The 24,872-nt window shown below is 35.3% G+C and overlaps 1 protein-coding gene across 1 annotated transcript in view; it reads right to left on the reverse strand.

Annotated features, from left to right (window-relative positions):
• Window positions 1-24,872, reverse strand: part of TES (testin LIM domain protein) — an 87,772-nt gene that overhangs the window by 40,517 nt on the left and 22,383 nt on the right. The gene's annotated exons all lie outside the window — the stretch shown is intronic.

The following is a 24,872-nucleotide window of genomic DNA, read 5'->3' on the forward strand; positions in this document are numbered from 1 at the left end:
CAAGAAATGATAGAAAGATATTGTTTTTGCTTTCTAGTAAGTCTAAGACATATTACTAAAACCAAAACTTCTCAGAGAGTCTTTTCCAAAGCTGGGGAGGCAGTGTGGTATAGGCAAAAGGTAGATTTTGGAATCAGAAGATTCCAAATTCTGGCTCTGTCCCTAATAAACTCTGTGACTTCAGTTTTTTCAACTTCAAAGATGACCTCATGGTCCCTTCAATATCACCTTTCACACACACACACACACACACACACACACACACCCATTAAAACAACTTATTTCAGTTGTATCCAACTCTTCAGGACCCTATTTGTGGTTTTTTTGCAGTGGTTTACCATTTCCTTCTTCATGTCATTTTACAGATGAGGAATCTGAGGCAAACAGGGTGAAATAAATTGCCTATAATGACAAAGCTAGTAATTATCCAAGTCTGGATTTAAACTCAGGAAGACGAGTCTTCCTGGCTCTAGGCTTGGCACTATTGCACCACTTACATGCCCCAAACAAAAAACTGTTTCCTGGTATTTACCAACAACTTTATTCTAAGTAGCTTCAAATGATATTAGGTTCCATAACCTTTGTTAAATAAAGGTGATTTTATTAAGAAGCAGTAGCAATGTAATTACTGAACAAATCTTCGTTACCTTCCAAAATTAATTCTAAAGCTAACCATGACAGTGCCTTGTAACCTTTGCGTTACCCTCAGCAATGCAGCCTACAGGTAGTCAAAACAATGGAAGTATATCCTGAATATCAATTTCATCCCAAGGTAACTAAAGCAGTTTTGGCTAAGACTCATATGGTAATAGTAACAAATGGTTCTTTGCTTTGGAAAGATCTTTTTGCCATAAAGTAACATGAAATAAATAATCTTTTTAGTCTACACATTATATATAATATCTTCCAGAAATCCTAAATCAAATCCTTGAGTGAGATCTCTTGGGACCATTATTATTGCTCATTCGTTACAGTCATGTCCAAATCTCCATCATCCCATTGGGGTTTTCATGGCAAAGATACTGGAATGGTTTGCCATTTCCTTCTGCAGCTCATTTTACAGATGAGGAAATTGAGGCCAACAGGGTTCAATGACTTGCCCAGAATCAAGACACAGCTATGGAGTGTTTAAAACTTTATTTGAACTTAGGACTTCCTGACTGTGAACCAGGTACTCCATTCTTCTATCTGTGCCTGGGCACCCTTTTGCCCTGAAAAAAATTCCACCTCTACTCCTAAATCAGGTATCCAGATTTGTAGCTACCCTTCTTAGAGTTGTTCACAGATTAGACCAGTCTTTATGTTCCTGATACAATTCCTCAGGACTTGTATTTCCCAAATTAATTATAAAATGAAACATTTGTTATAAGTGTTAAAATATATTGATGAATTCCATATACATATATTTTGGGAAGTGGTCAACTATGAAATACCAAAGCAAAGATAAGAGTCAAGAAAATTTCTGACCAAGAGAAAATTAAATCTCTTTTCATGGTCCCCAGAAAGCTGGACACAAGAATTTGAGAAATATGAATTTCATTTTTAAAATTTCAGAGAAAAAATGTCATTGGTATGCAAATACTAATAGAACCACTTTTTAATACTCATATATCTCATATATATCATATACTCATATATATCATATAACATGTTATATATTCCCTATAATGGTGTGGAAACCAATCCATGCATGCCTTCTCACAGCATAAATATTGGGCATAGTCCCAAATTTTCCCCCAAAACTTGGGGTTTTGGAACCTGAGTCCAAATGCTGGTACCTACAATCATGTGACAATGGACAAATATTTTCTCCTCTCTGGGTCTGTTTCCTTCTCTAGAAAATGAAGAGGATTAATAAGATGTTTCTTGATGTATTCTCATTCCAAATCTTTGACTTACAATTTCTTAACAGCAGGTTGGGGATACATCCAACTTGTTAAGAGACTTAAAAGTTCCCTAGCATTATAAGGTTCCCAATAAAATAAAGGAAATATCTATTATCTCTAACTCTTGATATATGAGTAGCTCACCTCCAAGACCTCCTTTCTCAAAGGTTTTCTCTCATATCTTTTATGCCACTTTTTTACAAGAGTGGCATTGAGAGAGTAACAAAAATATTGTTTTGAAAACAACTTTGAGTAACTAAGTCACTTTAACTATTATTAACCACAAATGACATATGAAGGAAAATGTTATCCTCATCCAGTGAAAAAATGATAAAGATAAGTATGTATAGAATGGTTTTATACATACACATACACATACAAACAAAAAGACGCACAGACACACACACATTTGTGTCTAGGGAGGGGAGGGAAGAAAAAAGAAAAAAAGAAAGTTACATGATAACTTTATTATATACTTAAAAGGAATAGTAAGTTGTAACATAAAAGATTTGTAGTTTCATGTACAATCTTTTAAAAATATTCTGTCATGTAAATGCTTGTTTTATTTCTTAAATTCAGAATAAAATAAAATCTTTTAAAAATAAAAGAGGTGATGGGGTAGTAGCTGTAGGCTATTTAGGCCCATCCATTGCACTTTGAGTAACTTGAAAATCTGAAGAAGGCAGGTTTTTGCAGAAAAGCTTGAAGTTGATTTGAAAGCATGTGTTTCCAGCCCACTTTCTTCCTCATATATGACATGGAAAACCAGGGGTCCTTAAAACAGATCAGAAAACAGGGACCTAAGTATGACCAAAGTAAAACTGTCAGAATGCAGCAGAGGTGGTATGTCTATGTCTAAAAAATAAAATATCACATCATCTTAGTTATTAAAAGTCCCTGCGCTCGATTTATGCTGTCTTTCCAAGAAGAAATTATTAGTTTAGACCTTATAAGGACACCATGAAATATTAATTAAGAGCATTTTCTCATCAACAATTGACTTGACTTTAAAATGTCATTTTAAAATATTCTGCAGTTTCATCCCTTCCAATTTTTTTTTTATTTTAGAGATCATTGATCTATGATTGAATGAGTGATTTTTATCATCCGGAAATCCTTATTAAAGACTAGCTTTAAATTAGAAAGACAGATGTTCATCCTGTGCCAGTAATTCCTTTCTATATGAATTAACTATTTATTATATGAAGCTGCTATGTCTGAAGACCAGCTGTACTAACACTTGGGACTACAAGGTCACTGTGTCACACTGAAAGAGCCCTCAAAAATAGGACTGGATTTATTGGCAATTTGGTAGAGTCATAATGAAGGGTTTGTTTAGTGTTTTTTTCTTTTTCTTTTTCCTAGGGGAAGGGCGGGGGGGGGGGGTGCCATACCATGGAAATAAAATAGAAAAACTGAATCTTCTCATTTTTTTTCTTATTCAAAGGATATCATCCTATGGAGTAGATGGATTTGGGGATAAGGCTTAGAACATCATTTTTTAACTTTAAATCACATTTATTCTGGAAAATCTGACTTGTATTTGTGTTTTGATTTCACAGAAGACATGATTTATAATAATAATAATGTGGTAAGTTTGAAATGGCAATGGCTGAATCTTACTTTTACAATCTTTAAGGATCTCTAAACCAAAATTTTCTTAATAAAGTAGAATCTTGTTTTGTCCTAACATAATCTTCACACTTAGCTCCTTGGGTGGACTCATCCTTCCTAAAAACCTCAATATCTTTTTTATCCTTCCCTCAATACTCTTTTGAGATGTATTTTTTTCAATTAACAACTGAGATACGGCTGAATAAATTGTGATATATTAATGTGATGAAATACTATTTTCCTTAAGAAACAATGAGAACTGTGGAAAGTCTTTCATTCATTACCATTTATGGAAAGAACATGGGAAGACTTTTTATTACATTTTAGAAATTGAACAGGCCACTTGGAACACTGTGCTATTTTGCTTTAAAAAAAAATCAAAAAGTTACCTGCCCAAGATTCAAGAAGAGAGCAGGTAGTAGTTCAGTGAATAGAGTAATGGACTTGGAATGTGGAAATTCTGAGTTTGAATTCTGTCTTAGCTTACTTATGTAGCTGTGGGGAAGTTGTTTCCCCTCACCCAGTTTCAGTTTCTTTATCTATAAACTGGGGATAATGGTAGCACCTTCACCTCACAGGTTTACTGGCAGGATCAAATAAGATAATATTATGTAAATATTATGTAAAATATTATATAATATTATGTAAAATCTCACCAAAATATGAGCTTTAATTTGAGGCATCTCAGTGGCAAAGTGAATGAAGTGCTGGCCTTTGGAGTCAGGGAAACCTGGTTTAATTGTGTAACCCTGGGCAAGTCACTTAACTCTGCCTACCTCAGTTTCTTTCTATAAAATGGAGATAATAAAACTTACCTCACAGGGCTGTTGTGAGGATCAACTGAGACAAATCTGCACAGTACTTCAAACAGTGGCTGCCTTTAAATAAATGCTTAATATAAGCTTCCTTTCATTATTATTAACATAAAGAAGGAAACAAACATTTTTAAAGAGCATTCTTTGCATCCTATAAACCAATTTACAAACCTTGAATCATAAAATAAATGCTATCTCATTATGATAATTAAAGAGGCAGGCAATTTTTAAAATTGATATCTCTTATAACTAATCTTTTCCACATGAAAAGCTCTTAATTAATGCTTGTTGAATTGAATTACTGCCGTTGTGACCTGTGGCAAATCATTTTACTTTTCTGGTCTCCATTTCATCATCTGTAAATTGAGAGGGTTGGAAGATATGATTTCTAAGGTTCCTTTCAACACTAAATCTATTATTCTATGATGTGACTTAGAACTTTTCCAGAAGCTCTGAGCTCAGCATCAAATTAACTTCTCCCCTTCATTTTATGTCCTTAGTGTTTGGTGGGGTCTCCTACCGCCTCCCAACCCACCCACACCAGCCCACCCACAGATACTTTCATGTACCCACATATACAGTACTTTGAATGTTAGGGAATTTCCAAAAAAAAAGTTATTCTATTTGTAGGGAAAGTTTTCAAACTAAAATGTTGAGAATCTGGAATAATATTCTATTATAAAAAATAGGCAAAAATTTCAACAGCATTTCCTCAGTTATTATAGATCTGGTGATGGCACTGGCCAAGATAAAAGTTACTTTGGGGGTTCTCAAGAAACTAATTGGCATGCAAATTAGTTGGTAGTTTCTAGTTTACATTCCCATGACCTATTTTAGACTTTAAAAAACTCCAACAAATAAAACACCACAATCTTATCTATGGAAAAAAGCCTTTTGGTATTTCTTTTCAAAGTCCATTTTAATTTTAGTCAAGGAGATGATTAAAAAGTAGATAAATTCAGTTTTCACAGGACTTTCCAGCCTACCCACAAACTGTCAAATATCTTGCCCTAAACCAATTTTGATCCTAATTTTTAAGAGGAAGTCACTTAAAGACAAATTCTTGCAATACAATAAATAAGACTGTCTGTCCTTGACTTCTCCTCAAAACAAGGACCAATTCCCAAAGCTTTTACATTTTGAGAAGAAAAATTCAGGTATTTAATCACAATTAATAAGTTGTTATTTCTTCAGGAATACTCCTTCATCTTGGCTTTGCAAACTTGGTTCCCTTCAAACACTTGGTATAGAGTTACTCACATCTAGTTCTGAAGCATTTTCAATCTGTGTCCTGTTTTTTTCTAGTTCCTGGAAAGAGAATTAAATCACAGGCCAGACATCTTTTATTTGTATATGTACCATTACTAAGGAGCCCAACTTCCAGCTGTGGTTCTAATGAATTCAAAAGCATTTATCCAGGAGCTTTTATGTGTAAAACCGAGAAGTCTTAGATAATAAACACTGTTCCTGTCCTCACAGAACTCAAAGGACTCTAATAGAGGGAACAGTTAAAAACAATTATAATAACTAGCATTTATAATAGTGTTTAAGGTTTGCAAAGCTCCAGGGCTTAATACCTGCTTACTGATAGACTGCATCCTCACAAAAGCCTTGAGAGGTAAATGCAGCAATTGTGCTCATTTTACAGATAAAGAAAACTGAGATTGAGAAGTGTCTTGCCCAGGGGAACCACAGGTAATAAATGTCTGTGGGAGGATTTGATCTCAAGTCTTCATGACTCATGAGTCCAAGATTCTTACTGAACACTTAGCTTTCTTTGCTATAATAGAATATCGACAGTATTACATAATAAGTAAATAAAAGCAATTCAAACAAAATACTATCTACAGTGGTGGTGATAATCTTGAAATGATAGCAAAGATTTATGGAAGTGTGGGGGTTAATGTTCACAGAACAGGAAACAATGTGAACAAGGACATGAAAGCATGAAGGTGAATTTGGACAATAGTGCAAGTGCTCAAATAATCAAATAGAAATGGAGTCTTAATTCTGATATTCCCTCCAAAGATACCTGACCATCCTATTGAGACTCAGTACAATTGTTAACTTTTTTTGTGTAGCATAGAGGTACCTAGGTGACAGTGTTGGGGCTTAAGAAAGACCCCAGCTCAAATCCAGCCTTAAACATTTACTAACTTTATATTCCTGGACAAGTCACTAAACCTGTGTGACTAAGTTTCCTCAACTCAAGGTTGATGTAAGACTCAATATTTGTAAAGAGCTTCTCACAGTGCTTAGCTTCTTTTTTAATAAATTACTGTTTCCTTCCTTCCCCACTTAGGGCAGCCTAGACCCCTTCTTGTTGTCATTTCAGTCACATCCAACTCTTCCTGAACCCATCTGGATTTTTTTTGGGCAAAGATAATGGTATGATTTGCCCTTTCCTTCCCCAGTTCATTTTACAGATGAGGAAACTGAGGCCAAGGTGCTCATGATCAAGTCACCACTGAAATGTATCTGAGGCTGGATTTGAACACAGGTTTTCCTGACTCCAGACACAGTGCTCTATCCATTATACTATCTAACTCCCCGGATCCCTTAGTATAATTTTAAGTTTATAAAGACACATAAGATTACAAAAAAGCAATTTAAATAGCTATTAAAAATATTTTTAAAAATATTTCAGTCTCCTATTTAAGAACCCTTGCCTTTTTACATGTTTTTCATTAAGTTTACCCCGTAGGTCCAGCCAACATGCCTTCCCTGTTTTCTCCTGACAAAGACAGGAAACCAGAGCAGCATTCTGGCCATACACCTGTCATGGTAAACCATTCAATCAGCCCTCTCTGCTTCCTATCACATACATTTTTCTCATTTCTACTTATGTTCTTCTTTCAAGTTCTTCACTGGTTATGTCTTATCCTCTTAACAATCTTTGGGTTTCTCTCCATTCACCTGTAGGCGTGATACTCATATTCCAGTTCTTACAAGACGACTGGTATTTCCATTTCTTATCATTTAACAACTCCAATCAAATCCTAGTCTTAAAAAGATGAATCTTTGTTTCCAAGAGAAATCTGGGATCATTGTATTTCTCCTGAGATTTCCAAGAGACAATCCAACCTGTCTTTTCCCTCAACTTTTTAGCCATTTGTACTGTGCCCCAAATGTATGTATTGATTGATAGGTTCTGTATGGTGTCCCCCCAAATGTGATCTGCACAATGGACATTTTTCACAGGTTACAAAGAGAGAAATAATACATGCTAAAGTGATATTAGCTTATGGAGGAGCTTTAATGGAAGGCTGAGTTGATTCTAAAGGCTATAAGAAGCCAATGAAGATTTCTGAGTGAAAGATGAACATAAAATCTGTGTATAACAATCATCATAGCTAGCATTCAGATAAGATTTAAAGATTTGCAAGGTCCTTTACATTTTGGGATATTCATAAAGTAGTAAATATTTTCAAAGTTTTAATATAGTGCCTGGCTGTATGTGACAGACAATAAATACTTATTTCCTCTCCCCTCTTAAATATATTATCTTATCTGATCCTCAGAGCAACCCAATGAGGAACGTACTACTATTATTGATTTTCCAGATGAAGAAAGAAAGTTTTGAAGCCGAGGGAGTTAAATAACTTTAGTCAGGTCTTCATGGCTCTAGATCTAGCATGCCGTCTACTCTACCACCCAAGCTGCATAATAAAGATTACTGAGGCAAAGGACAAATTGAAATGAAAAAGCAATTGAGGAAGACTCAATAGTAAATTATTTAAATATAGTCAAATAGTGAGGGTGAAGGTAATTATAGTGATTGTTTCTTGTCCTTTGCTATCAAAGAAAATCAAACGGCATCACTATATTACAGACAAGTTACAGTGTGTCTGACTGTGGCTGATCAGCCCAATATGAGTTTGGAATGCTGTACTCCAGGTGGGCCACAAACAGTCCAGGTGAACACCTGAGATGGGTTCTCTAAACTTATGCATTTCACGTTTCCTTTAAGCTGCTTCAGTTCTGTCTTGCTCATAGTGCTCTGCATTCTGATGAGCATGCCAAGCAATCTTCTGTTGGTGTCTCCCATGATGTACAATAAATTCCAAAGTTCTTAAAAGAGACCTTTAGCTTGTCCTTGTATTGCTTAATTATAGTGACAGTGAGAAAGAAAAGCTTGAACAGGAAAGAAAATGTGGAGGAAGAATCCAAAGAACTTGGCAAATAAAGGTCATGGAAAAGACTCAAAAATAACCACAGAGAGGGGTGACTAGGTGATGCAGTGGATAGAGCACCGGCCCTGAAGTCAGGAATACCCGAGTTCAAATCTGGCCTCAGATACAAAATAATTACCCAGCTGTGTGGCCTTGGGCAAGCCACTTAACTCCATCTGCCTTGAAAAATAAACACAGTTTTCAAAATATTATACTTATGGATTTATGGAAAAGTTAATGATAACATCAGTTTGAACATGTTGATGTTCAATAATAATATCAACTTGAACATCCAGCAGAATGTTCCCCAAGTCATCAGAGAAATGAATCTGGAATTAATAAAAGAAATCAGTATTACAGATAAAGATTTAGGGGTCATCTCTGCAGAAATGTTAATCAAAGCCACAGGGACATCAGGGAAACTTTGGAAAGCACTCACCTTAAGTGATCAGAAACGGGAAACTGCAGAGAAGACTGAGATGGCTCTGTTAAAGGTAACAAGAGAATTTGAATAGGTTTCTAGCCAAGAAGTCAAACAAAGAAGCAGTAGTAGTCTCTGGGAGGAGGGTGTGACCAACAACAGTGTCATATGAAATGGAGAAGTGAAGGAGAATAAAAACTGAAAAAAAGGAGATTGTTTTTGTATAAGATCACTGGTAATCTTGGAGAGAGTAATTTTAGTAGAGTGGTGGGACTTGAAAATGGTATGGATATCTAGGAAGTAGAAGCCTCAGCTGTGGAAAGTTTTATTTCTTTTTAAGTACCTTGGCTAAATGGAGAAGAAAAGAGATTTGATGACATAGAAGGAGAGGTGGGGGGAGGGGGTAATATTCATTAAAGTGCAAGGGACTCCCACAAATAAGCAAGATAGTCCCAGCCCTGAAATTTATATTCTAATTAGAAAAGGCAACTCATAAAAGGGGAATGGCATAGTATAAGAATTGCTAGCAAGTGTTGCAAAGGCCAATTACATGTAAAGTTCACTATCAGAATGGGCAAATAGGGTGGCTCAGTAGATAGAGCTATGAGTCTGGTATCAGAAAGAAATCTGCTTGTCGCTGTTCCTGTAAAATGAGCTGAAAAAGGAAATGGCAAATGACTCCAGTATCTTTTCCAAGAAAACCCTAAATGGGGGTCACAAAGAGTTATATATGACTAAATGCTATCAGGCTTCAGAACTCAATTGTATAGAGAGGAGGCAGAGACTAGGATGAAGTGTTGCGATCCAGAGTACAGAAAGAGAGACTATCTGCAACTAGCTAAGAATATTTCTTCCCCACAGCCAGGAGGAAGCATTTTTAGGGCAGTGGGAAACAAAAGTGTGATGAATAGCAATAATGTATAAAAGGACTAAAAAAAAGATAGCTTGTAAAAGTCACATTAAACACTACATTAGCTCTTAAGTAAAATACACAGCTGAAATGTGATTTCTGGGGTCCCAATAAACTTTGTTTACCCTCCCCTACCAGATTATAAAATTGGAGAAAGTTGCAAGATACTTCAGACATTTGAATGAGAGTCTGAGAGTCAAGATGGGAGCACAATACATTTACAAAAATTTAATTTGCTTGCCTAAAGCAAATCAAAGGAACATAGCTTTTCTCCTATATACTTTTTTCTAATGGGTCACTGATTTCATAAAGAATAGCCTATGTGAGAAATGAATATTGCTCTTTTATTTAATAGCTAATTATTGTGTAAGCACCAAAGTTTTTCCCATGTAGTGTCAGAAATGTCTCTTAAAAATTTACCTAGGCCAAAATCTAATCAGACAGTAAAAGAATTTCTAAGTTTGAGTGAATAGATGTATTCCTACTCATTGTGTTTGCTCATCAAAGTGTTGATTCCCTCTTTTGTCAAGACAGATGATAAGAAATTAATGTCTCTTTGACTAAGAAATGGGTAACCCAATGCACCAGGCGACCCTCATTTTGATATAGCCCACCTCTTATTGGGTTAACTAATCAGAATTGATTGGTACCCCCAGAAAGACCTATTCTTCAAAGGACATATAAACTGTGAGATCACCATCTTAAGGGGCCTTTGGTCTAAGGAGAAGGCTAAATGACCATCGTTTTATTAATTAACATGTTGACTTATTAATAAAATGATTAAATTGTCATGTCTCTCAGAAATTTTTAATCTTTACACTTATTGGAAAACAATGCTACAAGTGCATATTGATATTTTTGAGTGGCTGTCTGGGGCTTATAAGTTAAATGAGCTTCTCAGGGTAAAACAGCAAATAGTCTGAGAGAGGATTTGCACCTAGGTCCTCCTGATTTTGAAGCCAGATTATTAGCAGCCCTATATTATGACAAATCCTCACCATACACTTATATATTATATCTCTGTCCTATTTTCTCACTAAGCTACAAATTCCATTGTGGGAGGAGAAGAGGAAGTAAAAAAAAAAGGCAGGAAGTTATATCTTAATTTTAGTTTATGTCTTCCACAGGGCCTATAATAGCAATCTAAACATCAGGTACTTTATTAATGCTTATAGATTTGAATTTTTTAAAATGTCTAGTTCACAGTTTTGCCTAGGGCTGAAAGATTAGGTTTATGGGACATTTAAAAAAAAATAACAGGGGTAGCCAGGTGGCACAGTGGATAGACCACCAGCCCTGTAGTTAGGAGGATCTGAGTTCAAATTCAGCCTCAGACACTTACTAATTATCTAGCTGTGTGACCTGGGGCAAGTCACTTAACCCCACTGCCTTACAAAAAAAATAATAAAAACAACAGGAATGGCAGAGCAACCTAAAAGGCTTTGAAATCTCTAGTATTAGTGAAAGAAAAGAGAAGATGAAGAAATCTATTGTTAACTGCCTTATGTTTTTCTCCTTCCTGTTGCACCAGGTGAGTTTTGAAAGAAGAGAAAGAAATGAAAAATTAAATGTTGTGTATATCTTATGAATACAACAAAGGTAATTTGACTCAGTTTGTCTTTTGCTGGGGAGGAGAATTAAATATACAACTACAGAAACAATTCAAGTGGCATTTCAGATTTGCATGATGGCTTAGGAAGGAAAAGAAACTGAAAAATTTCACGAACTACTTATTTCTCTCCAGGATTCTATTTTGTTCTCCTTTCCTTGTAACAGATCTTAGACTGGCTGCCTTGGGAGAGGCACTAAAGACTGAAGACCCTAGAGAGTTGTACTCACCTGTTCTGGACAAGACAAAGCTATGGAAGTATCAAAACTTGAGGGCATTTTTTTATTTTTTCTATAATGGAAATATTTAAGTCTCTGTAGGGAAGGAAGTATATTAAAGGGCAGTGAAAAAAGCAGTTCCAGCAAAGCAGCAGAAGATGGAAGATGATTTCTAAGAGTCTGACTTTAAACTGTTTAGTTACAAGAGCCTAACTCATCACTTATTATGTGAAACTAATGATTGAATTAGGGCTGCTCAAAGAAACTGCTGCAACAAAAGTGGATTTACTCATTTTATTTCTTCCTTTTGTTCTGTCCATTGCAATGAGCAGTACTTTGTTGTCGTTCAGTCTCGTTCAACTCTTTGTGGTGACCCTATTTGGGGGTTTCTTGGTAAAGCTACTAGAGTGATTTGCCATTTCATTATCCAGTTTACTGTACAGAAGAGGAAAAGGAAGCAGGGTTAAGTGACTTCCTCAGTAAGTATATGAGGTCATATTTGAACTTGGGAGTCTTCCTGAATTCAGACCTGGCACTCTGTTGACTGTGAAACATAAATATGTGCCCACACCTAGTAATAAACTTTTGCTGAATGATAAAGAAAGAAAATGAGACTCAGAGAAATTAAAACCCAAGGTCATACAAGAAATATATCTGAAGTGGGATTAGAACCAATCCTCTGTGATGTTGCTTCCCTTCTTTGTGAAAAAGATTCAGTCATATCACCTCTCTAGGCCTCAGTTTGCTCAACTATAAAGTCCAAATGTCCTCAATGGGTCCCTTCCAAACTTAAGTATCCAGATGGAATAGATGAAGAATGTAATAGTGAAAAACAATAATGTGAAAAAAATCTGGAAAGATAAATTTGAAGCTGTCCTTTAAAGCCAGAGTTACTAATCTTTTTGTCTGATGCCCCCCCCCAGCACTGCTAAAATTGTCAAAAACCCTTCTCAGAAAAAGAATTAAGGGGAAATACTAAACTTTACTAGGGGAGAGAGAAAGAGAGGAAGGGAGAGAGAGAGAGAGAGAGAGAGAGAGAGAGAGAGAGAGAGAGAGAGAGAGAGAGAGAGAGAGAGAGAGATTGAGCGTCTTTCTCAGTCAGATTAAGATGGAAAGAAAGAGACCAAAAGGATGGAAGCAATACATGCCAAAATATATCAGTTTTGTATATGTAAATATTGCATACCTCTCCCCCTCACCCCTTCAGTTTACCCTTTTTTCAATAAAATCCATCTTTACAAAATTTCAAGATAGATGTAACTGTGGCTCTGTTCCAAGGAACTTTGAACTTGACTCCCAAGTGATAAGCATATAATTAGACAACAGGGGTCCAATTTTGAACTGTTTTCTTCCCCACCCCACAGGCCCAGGCCCAGCTATGCTATGGCAGATACAGAGTGGAGGTACTATATACTGATTATCTGATCATTCAGTGTCCTGTGAAATGATCCAAGACTTAGCTAAAAAAAAAAAATCTCCTTTTCCTTTTCCATATTCCCAATATAAATTTCTTCAGTAAATGCCCAGGCTTTGCTCCATTAAGGGAAAGAGATCAAACACAAATAAAAAGAAAAGGTAGTTTTATAAAAGTGACAGCACCTATCTTACCCATATTACACAAGGAATCTACTCATTGTCCCCCTCCTCTGCCTGTCTCCCCCCAAATAAACTTAGCCCTGAACTCTGTATTCGAGTCTTCATTCCAGAAAACTTTAAGGGGAAATAAAAATCCATGCTGAGAGCATTCATTCAGATGGCAATTGAAAAGTAATGAGCCTTAACAACCTGAAAAACTCTGAGTAAGTACAAGGAAAGTACTGTATTGGGTCAACAGAGGAACTGAAAAAATGAGGCTGAAAAGTTCCCTCTGTTCCTATTACCGTACATACTAAACAAAATCACAGATAACATGTGGTGGCAGTTTATTCTGATGACTTAATGTATAATATAAACATTTCATCAATGGTAACAGCTGTTGTTCATGTGAAAATGATTCTCAGAAAACACTAGGAAAAAAGAGGTGACTATTGTTACTGATTTGACTTCCTCTTGACAAATGATTGACTAAAATGATCATTTCACATTATTCGGGAGTAGGAGAAATTTCTAAAGCAAAAAAAAAAGGATTATAGGATCATAAATGCAGGGTTTGAAGGGACTATGGAAGGGAACAAATCCATATCCCTCATTTTCTGATGACTGAGAGAGGTTAAATGACTAGTCCTGGGTTACCCAGTAAATCTAAGGCAAGATTTGAACTCAGGACTTCCTGATGCTAAGCCCAGCAGCTGTATTTACTGTGCCACCTACCTGCTTCATGGCATTTATAATAATTGGGTTTTTATTATAAAATATTTCCACTCTCCTCTCATTTTTAAAAATATTAAATATATGCATTTTAAAATGTATTTTAAAAGGACATTTTCTGGTAATATTTAAATACTCTAATGAACCTTGAGAAGACATCAAAAATACAAAGACCTGTGATTAGTGAAATATTGGTGCTTACATTCATTTTGTGGGAAAGTATTATTATTAAAATCAGGTAAATATTTAATGCTTAGTTGGTTCTGCAGTTACATTGATATGGGCTTTGTTAGTAAACAATCTATTCCATCTCAGCCCATGTGATTCCTGTTGACATGCTCCCCAAATTCTCCTTAAGAAGATCTAACATCCTGAGAGCCAATTCTTGGCCTTTTGAAATTTTGCAGATCTGAGGGGAACACAGAGGATGTCTATCTGTTACTCCTTCTACACTGGCAATCAACTTTCTTTTTTTGATCATTCACTTGGTGGCTTATTATTTATTCCAGTTACTTCTTGTGCACAAGTCAACACTGGCAAAATGCTGCAATTTACAGATGCACAACATGCTTCTCTCATGGTGGCCTTTAAAAACACACAGAACGTTTGAATACACAATCATGAAATAACTATAGCACATAAGATTAAGATAATCTAGAAAATTTATTTTTTTCCTTACCCATAACTAAATTTTTCTTTTTATATTAAGTCTATATCTGGTAGGTCTCAACCATAAAACAAAGAGTAAATGAGGAAGGCGACCTGCTAAATTTAATTGGTATTCCTGTCTCATGATTTTTGGCTCTCTGGTCCATTTGTCAAAGTGGTTTTCCTAAAACCTAAATATGGAAATGTCACCTCCACCTCTCCCAACCTAATAAATTTCAATCACTCCCTATTATGTCTAGGATCTGATAAAAAGTCCTGGTTGGTATCTGAAGTTCTTCACAACTTGGACCCTTCCAACCTTTCCACATTTCCTAAAAACTTTTTAGTCTTTAATGCTCTCCCCACATCATATTATCTGTCCATCCTTACCTATTTATTTTTTCTCACAAATGATATTCCTTTATTACTGTGTTTTTTTAAAATCCCCCAAACCTCCCTTACTTCAAGACTCAACTTGAATCATATTTTTTGCAAGTCTTTCCGCCCAGCTGCTGAAGTCTTCCCTTTTTAAGATTACCTTGCAGCTATTCTGTATTTATCTCACATGTTCCTACTTACTTCCATATTTCTGTCCACCAATATTAGAATGAGTTCTTTGCAGGAGGTACTTCTTTGGCCTTGTTTCACAACCCCAGAACTTAATAGAATGACTGGTAAATGAAGGAGGAAGTGGATTTATTCAACCAATTCTCAGAAAGAAAAATTAAGTTTGAGGAGTTGTGGAGAGACACATTTGGGCTGGATATGAGGGAAAAAAAAAAACCATTTCTCCACTTTGAGAGCTTTCCAAAAATGGAATGAGCTGCCTTGGAAGGTAATGAGTTCAAGCCCTCCCTGAAGGTTTTCAAGAAAAGAGTTAGATGACTTGATAGGTAGTTAGTGGAAAGGTTTCTTGGGGAAGGTTGGATTAAAGGGCCTCTGAGGTCCCTTCCAAGGTGAAGAGTCTATGATTACCCAAACCAAAAATCATCAGATTAGGAAACCCAATGACCAAAGGGAGTTAAGTTACTTGCTCTTGAGTCTCATGGGTAGTAAGAGCCAGAGTAGGGATTTGAAGCTAAAGCTTTGGATTCCAAGTTTAGTTTCATTTGGCTAAAAACAAGTACCATATGTGCCTAATGTGGGTGGGGAAGATGATATTATTGCATGGAAATCTTTGTCTTGATCTTCCTCTCTGAATAAAAATAGTTGGTCTACATAGCTCTTTAAAGTTGCAAAACAGCTGATATACTTTATTCCATGGGTCCTGTGAAGCAGATGCTTCTTAATATCCTCATATATCCTCACAGGTGCAGAGATGGAGGCTAGGTTAAGTACTAGTTAAGTGTCTTGAGACATCATGTTCAAACTTGTCTTCCTGATTCCAGATCCAGGGTTCTGTCCATTGTGTTATATAATGTCCTTTTCTTCTGAGATGACCTAATGCTATTGCTAATCCTACATAAAACCTAGAATATTGTTTCATATATGATGAGCATTCAAATATTCTTTGAATGAAAGAATGATTAAATTACATCCTTTGTTTATGGAATAGTTTTATATTCTTTATATATTATACATATATATTATGTTTATATATGTGAACACACACATACACACACACACACACACACACATATATATGTGATTTAAGATTTACTAAAGGACTTTACATGTCATCTCATTCAATCCTCACAACAACCCTGTGAGAGAGATACTATTATTATTACTTGAGGAAACTAAGGTCAAGTACCTTGCTGAGGATCACACTGGTAGTAAATGTCTGTAGAAAAATTTGAACTTGCTTCTTCCAGATTTCAAGTTTGGAATTCAATTCACTAACCACCCAACTATGTCTAAAAATCAACAATAAGGCAAATTAATTTTTATCCCTATCCTCTGACTCATATAGGAAATAGTCATTGCTGACTCAAGATGCCCATCCTGAATCTACATTCCTTCAGCTTACAAACATCCTATAAAGTAGTTAGGGTAGGGTCTTTTCAGTGAGGCACTGACTCACTAAAGCAGTCCTTCCTGAGCTCATGACTTTGACAAAAAAAAAATTCAATCTTGAAAAATCCTTTCTGGTCAGTTTCCCATTGTGGTTGGAATTCCATGATGTTATTAGAAGATCACATAAACATGCTTTAAAGATAAGCACACATAGCCCTTTTAGAATCTGGAAATAAATATATATTTTTAGAGGTGCAATTTGGACAGGTCATAGACTTTTAGGGCTCCAATTTCATCATTTGTAATTAGATTGAGGATTTTTAACTTTCAGATGTCATGGACCCTTTGGTAGCCTGGGAAAGTATATGAACACCCTTTCTCAGAATAATTTTTTTAAATGCATGAAACAAAATACTAGAATTACTAAGGCAACCAATTATATTGAAATTAAGATATATTTTTTTGCCACCCAAATTTATGGATCCCCTTAAAACTATCTATGGACAGGGATATGTGTACCAGATTAATGACCTCTGTTATTACATGATATCTAAAGCTCATTCCAACTCTGACAGTCCATGAGTCTAATAGTTTTTAAGCCATTACCTCAGAGACCCTCAGTGCCTATCACAGTACCTGATATTAATAGATGTTTAATAAGCACTTGGAAGAGTGGGTAGTTAGGGGGCACAGTGGATAGAGCACCGACCCTGAAGTCAGGAGGACCCGAGTTCAAATTTGACCTCAGACTTTTAATAATTACCTAGCTTGTGTGACCTTGGGCAAGTCCCTTAACCCCACAGCCTTGCAAAAGAAAAAGTGCTTGAAAGAGCCTTGCAAACTTGATGGCGAAAGAGCTGTAAGGACACCAGGGAGGAGAAAAAGATTTCTATACCTCTCCTCAAGGAATCACCCAGCTCTTTTCTTCACTCCTACTCAGATAAGAGCTTGAAACGATAATTCCAAAATAGCTTCTAAACCTTTGGAAATGGTCTCTACAATGAGAACAATGTTGGTTTCCATTGACCTGAAATATAAGATATACTGGAAAGAGAAATGAATTTCAGTCAGAAGAACTAGATTCTGATGCTTATTTTTTTAATTAAATATTTGTTTCTTCTGTAAAATGAAGTGAATTATAAACTCTCTATATTCCCTACCAGCTCTCAGTCCAATGATTCCATGTTGAAAGGAAAAGGTATAATAATTTGAGTAAAAAAGACTAAAATTCTAAGAATGGCTCTATCATTTAATACTTTTGGGTGGCTTTGGGAAAGTCATTTAAACACATCAATTTTCTCATTTATAAAATGAGAGATTGAATTAAGTGAATGCTAAGGTTTTTCCCAGATTTAAATCTATGATGCTATGAGACATGACAACATTTATATCAATAAACAACATTCTCAAAATAATACCATAGAGACAAAGATTATCTGGATCCCCTGATTTTATAAAGGAAGAAATTGAAACCCAGATAAAGTTACAAATGTTTATATACTATGGGTTCCCTATTATTTACTACATAGATATGACTTAGGTGAAAATATGAGCCACAATATTTTAGTATAAATAGCTTTTTTTTAAAAGCCTCAACTTTTTAAAGGATCTAATTTCTATTAAAATTTTTTGAGAAACCTTCCTGTTTTTGAAGGTTTCTTCAAAGAATCAAAGTAAAAAAAAATAATAAAAATTTTAAGTAAATTATTCTGAAATGTTTTCAAAAATTCCTTTATTTAATTATTTCTCTTTTTATTCTCCACCTTCCCATAAATTAAAAATGTATCCACACTTCAGAAATTAAATTCTCCACCTAAGTCATTACTTCCTTAAACCCAAAATGATTCAAGAAATAATGTGCTTTGAAGATTTAGAGGGCAGATATTTCTTATCACACTTTTAGTTACCATAGCAGTGGAAATTAAACAAAAACATTTTGGTTGCGAACAGGAAATGTAACCCCTAAGTGACTGTTGACTCCTTTGTAAGATATTAGTCATTTTCAGATAAACTGAATCTTCCTCCTGAGATATATACTTTATGAGTTTGAAGTTATACTTGTCCTTGGCCAATGAGACCTTTTGTTTATTTATGTGTCATTTGAAATTTTGATAGACTTGCTGAAGCTTTACTTATTTTCAACTTCATTTTAGGCAACAAAAATAGTATTTTTTGATTACCAGGATATCCTTAATAAAGTATCATGCCCTGTCTAGATGATGAACCAAGGGGCAGTAATCATCAATTGAACTGTTGGTGATCTGGGCTCAGTCAAATAAAGAAAATATGGTTTACAGCATAATACTGGGAACTACTGGCTTAATGAAAAGAGTTAATTGATGATTCAAACTGCCCAACTAAATTGCAATCAAAGAGACATTCTTCTAAATTTGTAAATGCCTAGGGGTAGAGGGTTTGGTGAGATGACTTCTGAAGTTCCTTTATAACTGAGATTCTGAGTAAAATACTCAACTCTTTTATTCCTATTTTGAAAATCAGTTAATTTATGATTTGATTAATATATTCTAAATATTTTCTCCATGGTCTTTATATTTAAGTTTATAAAAATATCATTGTTAAAAGTTTTAAAAATTATGAAATGTACATCTTTTATATTATCTTCCTAAACATTAAAGAAACCTTTCAAAAACAAGTTGAGAAAACCAGTGTAAACAGAGAAATAGAGTTAGGAAAAAATTGGATTTGGAGACAAAACACCTAGATTCACATCTCTGCTCTGCCATTTATCTGTTGTGTGACCCTGGGCAAGTCACCAACCTTTCTGAGGTTCAAGATGTAATCTGTAAAATGGGGATTAACTCAACCTCCAAGATAACTGTACAATTCTACTCTAACCTTTCTACTCTCTTTCTATTCTAAATTCTCTGAACTTTATGAAAATTCCATGATATTCAGTGGTTTGGTTTTTTTTTTTAATTTCCTCATTGTAGTTTCCAGAGTGTCAATTCTGTCTTGTTTCTGAATTTTCAAAATAATAATTAAAAAGTATCTAGTATTTAATAAGTGCACATGTGCTAAACACTGCTTTTATAAGTCCCCTACAAATTTTGTCTCATTTGATCCTTAGAACAAACCTGTGTAGTAAGTGCTGTCATTATCCCCATTTTACATTTGAGGAAACTAAGGCAAGCAAAGATTACATGACTTGTCCAGAGTCAAACAACCTATTGAGTATCTGAGACTGGATTTGAATTCAGATTTTCTTGACCACTGACTCTATATAGAAATAAATGCTTTAGTTAAGAAGACCTCACAACATGTTTCTTCTTTTTGGCAAAGCTGGAACAAAGAATATGATTCCTCTGGGACAAAGTTTAAAAATTGAATACCTTAGGTTTACTATAGCCAAAGAAGGTTTTGAGCCTTTCATCATAACACATGAAATTTGATTTTTATCAAAAAATCAAAATGGAGAATATATCTGCCCTTCTGTATTTTTCATAAGGTACAGCTAAAATGTTCTCCTCATTCTAAAGGTAGTTGCCTTCCTTGGCTTTATATGATCTCTCCTCTGTTTCTGTGTTAGAAAAGAAACATGGACATTTAAAGCTGCATATCTTTTTAATTAGTCCTTACTGGGAACAAAGGTAAAAACATCGACTATGTGTTAACATTGATTTTTAGTCTCAAGTTTTACATAGTTGAGTACCCTATATCCTTAAATCACTGTACAGAAAGGAAAAAAAAAGAAGCAATTAATTTAATGAAATTATATTCAAATACAGTATAAGGGCATGATAAGAAGTAGGCTGATGTAAGGAGAGTTAATGAATTTGGGATCAGAAAAACCTGGGTTTCAATTCTATTTCTTAGATGGACTAGCTGAGTAATGTAGACAATTTAATTTTACAGGCTTTTAGCAGCAATCTAGATCTACTTAATCATAGATATGTATCTACATTACCTTACTGGGTGTTCCTTTCCATTCAAAATTACCCAGACTTTACATATTTCCCAATAATGGAACAGTACATGATGTCCTAAATGAATCTTAATCCTGAAAGTGGTGATTTCCTTTTGAGGTTTTCCAGGTGACAATTATCACATATTATTTGAGTTTTGGGGACTTTCTAAAATAGGTGTACCACACCCTTGACCCTACACACTTAAGACTCTTGATTATGAAATTCCTTTCCATTTTTGCCTGAGAGACATCTAATTACTATTCTTAGAGATTATGATTGAAAATTACTGGCATTTTTTTAAATAAATGTTCAAAATGTGTATATTTTGCCTCAAGATCAAAGGATCAGAATTTTGGAAAATATGTCATTAGTCCAACCCCCTTATATCTTCATTTTATAGTTAAGGACATTAAGAAGTTATGATATAAACTAAGTCGTGAAGGATGCCAATAGGTAGAGGAAAACTGTGAAAAAGAGAATATGAAAAAACAGAACAAAACAGAATCTGGGCACTAAGGATGATTTCAGTAGACATCACAAGGTAGAATCTTTTCCTTAGGAAGTCCACATTTGAAAGAAAAAGAGTATTCAAGGTAAGAGAGAAAAGTAAGGGGACATGCTCAATTCTTTCTTGACTATAAGTATCATTAGCAAAATCAAGACTAAAGAGAACAGGGAACAAACCCCTGGGATTTATGACCAGCAATTATGCTTCCTATCTTCCCAAACAAGGGTTAATGAATAAGAGGTTTCAATTACTACATTCCTGTTAGTCAATGACTTGGTAGGATTTTAGCTCTTAGAAAGCACTTAGCCCTTAGACATGACTCCTCACCCATCTTGTAACATAGAAAGAGACTTAGATCATGAGAACAATATTAGTAACTTGCCCAGATTCACAGAGAAAAATAAATATTTTAATAAATTCAAAGACAGCATAGTACAACAAAATGCTGGACATTGCGTAAGAGGAGCCCTAAGGGTCAAATCCAAACTGTGCCAGCTGTGTTGCCTTGGACAATCACTATAAAACCTGTACAAGATGCTGTGAAGGGACTATCCCAGTTGAACTTTAAACTGTAAAATAGTTGCTTTACAACATTTATGAAAAAAGGTAATATTTTTCTCTAAAATACCATTTCTAAGAAAATGGGAAAACTAGATTGAAAAGAGCTGCTTAAGAAATGCAATTGGAAGATGTAAGATAGGAGAAAAAACCATTCCCCTTCTCCTCTTCAAGCATATTAAAAAAACAAACAAACAAAAAAGCCCACTTAGAAAGTTAGCCTAGATGAAAAAGGGGAAAGTAGTTGGCTGTGAACCACAATTTTTCTATTCACCATAAAATGAGGTTCTGGTTTTGACTTGTCAGGTGAATTAGATGTGGGCTCTGCTTTCACAAATTGATGAGAATGAAAAAAATCTCCTCAGAAAGAAACAAATGCATCCTAAGACTGCAAGTCTCAATAGGTCAAATCCTATTATGATACACACTCTTAGCAAAAAAAAAACAAACAAAAAAACAAACATTCTCTAAACTGAATTTTTAAGCACGATTTAACAAAAATCTAGGAGAAGTAAAGAACCTGGAATTTGTGGCAATTGGTTTAGGCTTCTGCCTAATCCAAGAATGAGAGAACCATTTAATGCTCAGTTTTCAAGTCTGTGACATTGAATACTACCAGTGTAGCTATAGTACACCCTCAAAGTGCTTTACAAAATTAAAACCCGGCTAAATACCTTTCATTTGAACAAAATGTCAACAGAAAAAATTAGGTAGATTTTCCCATTGTTTAATTCCTTATAGGCTCACTGATATTTATCCTTTTATTTTTGGAACATTAAGTTTAGTTTATAAAAGTGCTGCTGCACTGTTCTGATCATTTGTGCCAACTTCATCACTGGTTTTCCTCAAGACAATAAAACTGTTAGTTTCACATTTATTGAAGTCAAGAAGTAAAGTATCCTAGGAAACTGATGAGCTGCTGGGGGAAAAAAATAGGATGAACAGAAGGCATTAACTGATGGTCTCAGATAAGTTTGGTCAGAGATGTGGTTCAAAGTAACCCCCCGCCCCAGGGAATGCCTCTGCCCCTGAAAACCTCTGGGTTTTCAACCTGTGAGATTTTTTTTTCATTTCCTTGGAAACATTTTGGGGAAGTTCAGGGTTTATTTTTCCAAATAGGAATGCAAGACACTCTGAGTTTGGCTCTTCTCCCACTTAGAAAGTGAATGAAAGTTTAGGTATGAAAAAGACAGAAGCAAGTGATTTGAAAAATCCATCCCTTAAGATTTTTGACTATCAGGAATACCCAGTTTGGCAATAAACTTCAATCTCAGGCTATTTCAATAAGAATTTAGAGTATAAAAAAAGTAAGTTTTGAGTGCTGGGGGGAGGGCTGAAGAAGAGAAAACTGACCATGCCATTAACACTATTTGTCAGAGTTCATGTTGGAAATATTTGTTCAAAAAGCTGTAATGGTACGTAGCTGTTTATAAATATGACAATTTCTTTGTGCTTGGTTCAGTTATTTACTGATACACTGGATATTTGTCCTCCAAATGATTAAATCTTCTCTAAAAATTTTTCAAAACATGTTTTAGATGTCTGCATTTATAAAAAAGGATTAATCAATATGTCTGAACAACAATAAGACCACAGAAATGCAAACTTCAAAAAAATGAATTTTTTGACTTCCAGTGCCAAAATGGGAGGAAGGAGCCCTCAAAATACCTACCCAATTCCCCTCCAAACCACTAGAAACCAGCCTCAGAATAGGTCTAGGATCAGGGAAGCAGTACTAGCCGCCCAGCAGGAAAAGTTGGAAGTAGGGTCCAAGAGCAGCAGCAGCAGCCAACAGGAGCCTCGAGTAAGGCTCCAAGCCTGGGCCAATACACCATTGAGGTCACACCCTCCTGCAAACCAGCAGAGCCCCCCACCCCACCCCAATACACCCTCCCACAAACCTGCAGGCCCCTAGACATGTGAACAATCTGTGATACACAGCAAGGCCCCCATCCCCACATATGCACCCCAACTGCTGATCAGTAGTGAGATCCTGTCCTGGGGCCTACTAGCAGAGAGAGACCCTATTTCCATATAAATCCAACAGCAGGGCCCCAAACCTGGGGCTAACCAGGAATAAGGTTCCTCCTCCTGGGGCAGCCACTAGAAAGGCAGTTACCATAGCAAAGGGGCAGCAAGGCCCCACCCTGGAGCAAGCCAAAAGTTAAACAACACACCCAGGGGTCAACATGAAGGCCCCACCCTACCCAGCCAGAGGGGAAGCCTACCTCCAGAGAAAGCAAGCAGCTAAGCCCAGAAGCCGGGTGGAAGTCAGCAGTAAGCACCACTACTGAAGTAGTACAAAAATCTTGAAACAGTACATGACCAAAATCCAACTTTAACACAAATAATACTGTCACAAAAAAAGAAAAGAGAAAAATGACCAAAGAACAAAAAAAAAAGAGTTGACCACAGAAAGTTACTATGGTGGTAAGGATCAGGGCACAAATTTAGAAGATAACAGTATCAAAATTGCTACATGTTAAGTCTCAAAATATAATTTAGTCTCAGACCCAAAAAAGAATTCCTGGAAGAGCTTAATAAGGACTTTTAAAAGCAAATTAGAGAAATAGAAGAAAAATTGGGGGAAAAAATGAAAACAATGAAAAAGAATCATGAAAAACAGTTAATAGCTTGGGAAAGGATATATGAAATTTTACTGAGAAAAATAACTCCCCCCAAAAAATAATTAGCCAAATGGAAAATGAAGTTCGATGCTCACTGAAGAAAACAATTCCTCACAATTTAGAATTGAGTAAGTGGAAACTAATGACTCTATGAGACACCAAGATAGGATAAAACAAAAAAAAAAGGTAAATAAAATAGAAGAAAATGTGAAAATCCTCAGGAGAAATAAGAATTATTGGACCTGCTAAAAGCTATGATTAAAAAAATCCTGAAAAATCTTTCAAAAAAATCAATTAAAACTGCCCTGAAATTATAGAACCAGAGGACAAAAAAGAAAGTGAAAGAATCCACAAATCCCAGAGAACCCAAAATGAAAACACTCAAGAATATCATAGCCAAATTCCAGGGCTCACAGATCAAGGAGAAAGTACTGCAAGCAGTTGTCAATGTAATTAATAAAATAGAGAACTTTCTACCATTTCTAATTAACAGACCACCACTGTTTAAAAAATTTGACTTCCAAATCCAAAACTCAAGGGAAACATTAAAAAGGTAAAAGGAAACAAGAAACAGAAAACATAAGAAATTCAATAAAGTTAAAAGCTGCTTATATTTCTACATGTCAAGATAATATTTATAACTCTTAACTTTATTACTATAAGAGTGATTGGAAGGAATATATGTAGATGGTGAGGG

Source organism: Macrotis lagotis, chromosome 7 (assembly GCF_037893015.1).
Source record: "Macrotis lagotis isolate mMagLag1 chromosome 7, bilby.v1.9.chrom.fasta, whole genome shotgun sequence".
Classification (NCBI taxonomy): Eukaryota; Metazoa; Chordata; class Mammalia; order Peramelemorphia; family Peramelidae; genus Macrotis; species Macrotis lagotis.